This window comes from Mandrillus leucophaeus, unplaced genomic scaffold, assembly GCF_000951045.1.
Source record: "Mandrillus leucophaeus isolate KB7577 unplaced genomic scaffold, Mleu.le_1.0 Scaffold733, whole genome shotgun sequence".
NCBI classification, from domain to species: domain Eukaryota; kingdom Metazoa; phylum Chordata; class Mammalia; order Primates; family Cercopithecidae; genus Mandrillus; species Mandrillus leucophaeus.
In genome coordinates, this window is record NW_012107953.1 from 723,192 (window position 1) to 731,668 (window position 8,477).

Below are 8,477 nucleotides of genomic sequence, written 5' to 3' on the forward strand. Positions count from 1 at the left end.
TCTACATTTGGATGAAATTAACCCTATTTGCAGCATAAAACTGACAAGCCCATACAGACTTTTAGCACCCCATTAATCTTACTTTGTTAGACTGGGGCATATACCAGCCAAAAACTGGAAATTTGATTAGCTGGTCCCATGCATTAACTATCTCATTGGTATGGCATTTTAAAATATTTTCCAGATATACAAAGTCACATTAGTTTTTTTCAAGATCTAGATGGGGTTAGCAAAAAACATACCAAACAATCTCCTGCTCATGAAATAGTTGCACTTCAGCTCCCAAAAAATGGATTTTCTCTTAGGGATTTTTTTTTTCACTGATAAATAATAATCTTGAAGAGGGCTATGCAGGCTGAACTTTGATTTATGGTAACCTTTCAGCTCAGGGCATTTTTTTTCCCCTAATCCTCCAGATTTATCAGGATCTAGTAAATTTTTTTTTCCAGTGGCAATTTGATAATAATTTTCAACTTTATACAATACTCTGGGGTTCTCAGAAAATCCTTCTGATGGACATGAATCCAATTGGAGTCATTTTGAAATGGATAGTCAATTTATTGGATTAGTTGATAAGGTGATGAAAATCTCTTTTAATCAGATGAATACTTTTAATGAATCAAAAAGAGATTTTTCATCCATCTCTAACTCATTAAAAGCCTTTGTAAATCTCATGGAACGACTTAATGGTACATTTTATGTCCCTTTCTTCTTTTGTGATTTTTAAACAGCTTAGCAAATTGTTCATAGAGAAAACTGTGTATCACAGCACAAATGCTTCAGTGCAAAAGCTAATGCAGCCCCTTGCTCCCAGGGAGTTGGCCAACCAAGCCAAAATCAGAAGGACACCAAAGCTAATCTATTTTAAATTTTCTGAGACCAGAAAAATAAGTTGTAATGCACAAGGGCATTTTCTCCTGGAGTTTTCACCTGAGATTTCTATCTCTCCTCTCCTGTCCACATTAAGCAAAAAGAATAGAAGCGTGGCCTGAGGCAAAGCAAGGCCTTTTCTTCTAAACTCCTGAAGAGTGTCACAGTTGGTGAAAGCAGCTGATTTAACAGAGTGACTTACAACAGATATATTCACCTGAGGATTCTTTCAGTTTCTCAGCAAAATAACTGGGCAGTTAAAGGCATATGCCCTTTTTTGCTATTCTGTTCTTTAACTGATACTAATTTGCCAAACACTTTTATAGAAACCAGTGTTACCAACAACTATTTTCATTCTATTGGTATTCAAATTAGTATTCACTACCTTTCTTCTCCTGTACCAGTCTGGTATACACTGGTACTGTCGCTAAGAAACCTCTGCTAGGGCCTAAGAAGCTCATAGCTAAACGAGCAATCTCAGTATAGTCAGGCATCACTTAATGACAGTTATATGTTCTAAGAAATGCATCATAGATAATTTTGTCATTGTACAGTCATAGAGTGTACTTATACAAACCTAGGGGGCATAGTCTACCACGTGTCTAGATTATATGGTATAGCCTGTTGGACCTAGGCTACAAACCTGCATAACATGGTACTGAACTGAATATCGTAAGATAATTGTAATACAATGGTAACTATTTATGTATTGAAATATACGTAAACATAGAGAAGGTAAAGACATGACAATTGTAATCTTATGGGACCACTATAATTAATATGCCCAACATATTGTTGACCAAAATGTTTTCATGCAGCACACAACTATATTCTGAAAAGGTAGCTACATTTACTTCAAATGGGAACAAGGAGCTGATAGCAAACTTAATTGCTTTTCCTGAGTGTCAGGTCACTTCCCATAGCATATGGGTCACCAAGGCCCCTGGAAGCCTTTCATCCAACCTATCAGCTCCTCATTCAGCTTCTACTCAATGACAAAGTCACCAAATACCACACTAATGCTGATGACTATTTTTAATCATAAAAGGGATAAAGCTATTATCTCATAATACAAAAAAATCCATCAATCATATGACATTTTGAACATATGTCATTCAAAAACGTGCAAAGTTTTAAGGTTAGCTCCTTTTAAGCATAAGATTCCTTTCTTATAATTTGCATTTCAGAAAACTAACCTAATCACGCGAGAAAGCACAGGTTTTAAATTCGCAAATGCCTTTAAAAGTTGGCTGAGATTTTACAGGAAAATCATAAATTTATGACTCAGAAATATTTTTCTCCATCTGTATTTTGCCAAGACCATTATATTTTGCTAATAACCAATTTATCACACTATTTACATTTTTAAATATAGATTTTAATATTGAGTTTTAACTGATTTCCTTGGTTCACACATCTCATGTCTTACTTGAAAGAAGTTACATGAACTGGAGCTGAGGAATTTCACATATTCTCATCTTAAGTGCAGTGTCTGCAGGGAATAATTTCCTGTGGGAAGTAACCGTAGGAGTATCTCCACTGTTCTATGGAAAAGTAAGAACAGCTGCAAAATTTTAAAGAATAACCTATATAGAAATATGTCATACTAGGGGCATTTCTACCTTTCCTCTGACTAAACACAGACATCGTTCCTTAAGCACTTACTAAAGGGAAATTTGTTAACCCAGCTGATGTCCAAAAACAGGCTAGATATCACTAAACAGAAATTCAATAGTATTTTTCTCAGCACTACAGAAAAAACAAATACCATTTATCAGGTCTGGGTTAAAATAATTAATTAAGCATACATTTCCTTTTTCTTTGTTTCTTTCTCTTTCTCATTCTCTCTTTCTTTAAGTCAGTAATCACATACTGAAGTTATAATACTTTGTTGGTTTCTTGTACACAGCAAAATTGTGTTCAAAGAGATGTTGTCCCACTGTGCTGAATAGAAACAATTTTTAATATGTATATAGCTATATAAATATTATAGCTATTGTACATGTAAAGTTAAAAGTACATAATATTTATTTAATACACAGAAGTAATACCTGAATTTTTCTCATATGAAAATGAAAAAGGTAATTTGTTAAATATTTATCTATCTATAAAATGTTTTTTAAGATAACTTTTTAGTTCCTTAGTTCTTAACACTGAAACATGTGGTAGGGGCAATGTCTGCTTAGGCAAGAGTTGCTCTCTGTTTGGTAAATTGTCAGATAGCACCTAAATTGCACTCCTGGGAATTTCTAAACTGTACTTAGAATTTTGAGTACTCTATTAGGAGAACGTCTGTAATTAGTCTGATACATGAGCTCACTTGCAAACATAATGGTATGTTTCAATCCATATTGGTATTTCAAATATGACCCCAGAATACTTTTTAAATATCATTTTGAAATCAGACAGCATAGCAAGGATGTAGGTGTCAAAATTAGACACAAATGGAAATGAAGTCATTACTTACACACTAACTTTTAAAAATTACTTTGGGTCTTTTTTTGTTAGGGTCATATACATGTTGTCATTCGCTTTTGAAAGATGGAAAAACAGATTATTTCAAATGTTATGCTGTATATTTCACAGCATTGTCGGGCCAAAGCAAGAATTTCATTTCTGTATAATACACTATAATGCTTCATATTTCCTCTGAAATGGAAAAATAATAAAAATGAAAAATGCCAATATTATAGTAAGATTCAAGGGTCATACATGTTTTTTTAAACAAAAACTGAGAAAAAGAGAAAAATTCTCTAAAATAATCTGAAAGACAGTGTATAATTTGCTTATTTCTATCTATCCACTTCACAACATCTCTAACCTCAATGAACAAAACAGGATCATTTCTTTCTGAAACTAAACTACAAAAAAGTTTATTAGACACATAAAAAAGATGCCATACAAATTATTAAGTTTTGACTAGTATGTTATAAAGAAGAAAAGAAACAATAAAGTTTTGACTGGTATGCTATAAAGAAGAAAAGAAATAATTGAAGGGGTACCTGAAAATAACAAAAAAAGTTTGGAGAAACAATGTATTCAAAGTTTAAATGTGAACACTGCCCCTAATTAAAGAGAATAGCAATTATGGAACTAAGTATTTGTAGTAGAATCACACTACCTTAAAGGAGAGGCCAAATTTTGCCCCATTTTACCTGAAGACAATGTCAAGAAAACCGGAGAAGTGATTGGATCTTGTGACTTTGGTCAGTTTCATAGATACATGGTCTGTGAGCACATAAAACTTCATTACAAACCTCACTGAAGGGTTCTGTTGGTCTTCCCAGGACCAGAATTAAAGACTATCAGCAAATTAGTCCAAAGAAACAGTGATTAATACTTTCGGTAGCCTAATGATGCTACTTTTGCTATAGCTAAACTGTGGATTAAATTTAGGAACCATGTGTCAATGTCTTTTCTGTGTTCTTCATAGTGCTTAGGGCTGGGCAAACAGAAGATGCTCAAATACTTTTTGACTCACTGCTGTTCAACACCTAGCAGTGCTTCAGACACAGGAACAAAAGACTGAGTAGAATCTGGGTAAACATTCCATGATGTCATCACAGATTTGAAGCCAATGTGAAAATGTTTGGGAAAAAGCACCTCACAAAAGAATAATTTTAAAACCAAAAAAAGTAACTGAGAAGTCAATATCGGGAGGAAAACTTTTGCAAAAATAGTTTACAATGCCTAGAAGAAATCTTTCACTTGAGGAAAATTTTACTTGAATATTTAAGTGGTGTTGAAACTTCAAAATGGCATATGTCTGAACTAAATTGAAAAATCTGTAACCAGGTACTAAGAATTTTAAATGGTACTTTTACTGATAATAATTTATATAAAATATCTAACATTAAAGGAGAAATAAAGGGATGATGTGAAGTAGGACAAGAAAGAGAAAAAGAAGAAATTAGTTCTATCTAATTTTTTGAGAAAGATAATTCAAAGGAGGACCCTTTGTTTGCTTGTATCAGAAGTTAGATAATTTTTTGCTTCAAAATTCTCATAACTGGTCATAATATTTTCTTACATCTATCTAATAAGTGAATAAATGAAGATCAATACTAATGCAAGGATTAATCTCTTTTCATATTAATCTCTTTTTCATGTTAAAATATAAGGTAAATACGAGATGAGGCAAAGAAAAATATACTTGAGCAATATTCAAAAAGTTATATGTTTATCCAATCTTCATAAATATAGTACACAAACTATTTGCAATTGATAAGATGATTTAGAAAATATTTTAAATAGAATTCACTAAAAAGAACTATATTGATCCACTAAGAAATATTCTTGGCAAAAATCTTGTCTCAAGAAATGCTCAGCTATAAACAGAGCCCCCAACCAATGCTATTGAAATTGTACTGTTTTCTTTCTTGAAAAAAAAAAAAAAAAAAAGCTGCACAAAGGGAACTAGAGAATGCCAAATGATGAAATATTTTTTTATTTCATATGCTTAGTAAAACTTAAAAGTATTTCATTCATAACCTCAAAACCTATACTATTACATGAGTACCCACAGAATCAGGAAACAAACCCATAGAACTTTAAAGTATTTTAAAGAAAGTGTCAAAAAGGTTAATCCAATTCCACACTAAAGCATTCCCTCAGGTCTCCAAAGTAAAGTTTAAAATGTATAATCTAGTCTCCTGTGTCTGTTAATCCTTTGCACTTATGATCAGTTCCTGTTTATGTTAGCAAATAAAAAAGATTTAATGTAGGTCAAAGGTTCTCTGAGCTTGTTTCTTTTTTAAAAAGAAAAATCAATATCTCAAGGAAACCTAACTCTGCTTTTATAGGAACTGATTTTCTCTTAATAATAATAACAATAACATAGTCTAGATGACCTAGTTGAATCAACTGGATTAGTCACAAACTCAAATAAAATCAAAGTTAGCACTAGTTTACAAGGGTCAAACAAATTAAGCTTTCTTTGAGATTTGGACCAGCATCTGAGCCTAGTAACTAGGCTTCTTAATTGAAAATTAAGAACTGTCAAGTGTGAGGAAAACAGTGATGATTATGTAATAGCTTTCTATTGAGATTATTCTTGGCTAGCATCTGGACTATTTCACCTCACACTTCACAAGTTTTGATACTTTTGACATCTTAATCTAATGTAGATACTGTTTAAAATCCTGTGATCACTAAAGTGCTCTAAAATATGAGCTATTTAAATATGTATTTCCTGGCAATTAATGCTCACTGGTGACAGTGACCAAATGTTTTATTACACAATGGTAAATGAAAAGAAGCCATAGCTGATGAGGAACATATGAGAATTAACCTGGACATTTTTCCCCTATACCCTTTCACGTTGCCACAGAATAAACAGATTTCACACAGTAGTTCTTTAATCTTCCTTAAAAGCATGATGATGGGAAATATCCTACGTAAAATATACGGTTTTGAATATAGTTATTAATCAAATTAAATATCCAATTTAGGAATTGCATGAAAGGTTGTCAAATTTACAGAGAAAAGGTCAAGGTAGTTTACATAGCCTGAGTAAATTATTTTCTCATCTGACTATATGATTTTTTCGACACAGACATTGCTTATGAAAACAGAACATTGAATCAGAAAGGGTAAATCTTAACTCACTATGTCTGGAAAGAAAAATATTAATTCACTGAGTTAATGCTACGTCTATTTTAATTACTCAAAAAGTTTAAAGCTGGTAACAGACACAATGTGCACATAGAGCAATATTACAACTACATAAACTAAGAAATTTAACCTTGGAAAAGTAAGAACAGAAGAAAATGCACCAAATCATTAACTGTGTGCTTGAATAACAAAAACATCAGTGATTTTGATTCTCTTCCTTTGCTTTACTTCCCACTATCTTAATAAATATGAAGTGTTTTAAAGAACAAGTATGTTTCTGTAAGAAGAACAAGTATTTATGTTTCTTACATGCAATATAATTTTAATTTTTACTGATACTTTTCAAGAAATGTGTGAAACACCTTAAGCTGATGTTTTGTTTCAATGGTTGTTTCTTCAGGGAAAAAAAAATGCAATGTTTAACAAGTGCAGTTTAGTAGGATAGACAATTCTTCATATATACTGCCTTAATTTAGGAGTTCTAAGGTTCAAATCACAAATTAAATAGCTTCCAGAAACATATTTAATATACACAAGATTAATTCGGTGTTTCAATTTACTTCTCCAAGTATGTTATCTTTTCAGTGGTAAATGTTGGCCTCCTTTCAGTAAACAGTGCATTTGGCAAGAACTGGAGCATTTTCTCTGCTTTGCAAGTGATGATTAATGATTCAGTGCTCAACAACATCATGATCATTTTCACTGGTTCCCTGGTTTAAATTATGTGTATATATAATTTAATTTAATTTTTTATATATACCCCCCACACATACCTATAGTTTATATTTTCCTTCTGTAAATTCATATATGTAAAAGAAAGATTAATATTCAGATTGTATCACGTGGCATAGAGATAAAGAATGCATTTAAATGTAAATATTTCATCATCTGGAATCAACTCTACTTCCCCCACTCCCCCCAATTTATGAAAAGTCAAATCTTATATTAATGTATTATGATGCATGTTCTTTAAGTAGCTAAAAAATTAGGATAGCCCTTCCTTTGAGATAAATACTGCTCATATACATACCTATGGAAGCAATAACTTTCCATGTCACCAACACATTCTAAGAAAGTGAACGTGTGAAAATGTGGAAATACATAAAATAATAATAGTGCTTATCATTTATGGAGTGGTTATTAGGTATTGGGGAATGGGCCAGGTACTTACAGATACAGTTCATTGATGCTTTTCTAAATCTCTGAGAATAGGAGTCGTTGCACTCTCTTTATAGATGAAGAAACTGAGACTCCAGAACTTAAACTAATGTTACAGCTCATAAAAGGTAGCGCTGGGAGTTGGAATGTATCCTACTTGATCTCAGGCCCTAGGGCTTTCTGCTATGCTGTGGTACTGCCTTCATGTTGCTGAAATGGGCTACTCATGGCCTGGATTAAGTGGCAGAACTTGGTGAGAGCCTTCAAACAAACATCATAACTGAGATGTTCATTTGCTCTACAGTGGAGCAAATATAAAGAGAAAAATCTTCCAAACTAGAAGAAAATGAAATGCATGTCAGTGGAGAGAGATAGAATAAACAGGTTATACCCTACAGGTTGGCCTACACAGATTTCTTCAAGAGATTTTTAAAAGGAAAAAGTAAATTTCCTTTCCTAGCTTTGAGTCATCATAGGTTCTCTCTTCTGGAGGCTGAGCCATGTCAGGTAAGCCTCATATCTAGGGAAAGGGAGTTACTGAGAATTATTTGTCCTGAACCTTCTTTCGGTGTTGAGATGAGCTTTTAGGAAAGAGCTTAAGCTAGTATTATTTAATTATTTCTCCCTATCTGCCATTTAAAACATTTGACTTTTGAAGGAAAAATAGACCATTAGAGGGAGAAAACGTGTTTTCAAAAGACATGTTTCTCACAAAGACATACACATTTTTAAAAATTGATTGCTTAATAGGGAGATTGGTTTAGTTCTCTGAGGTGTTTGGTCAATAAATCGGAGACTTTTAAAAAATTAGTTTTGTTAAGGTAAAATATACATAC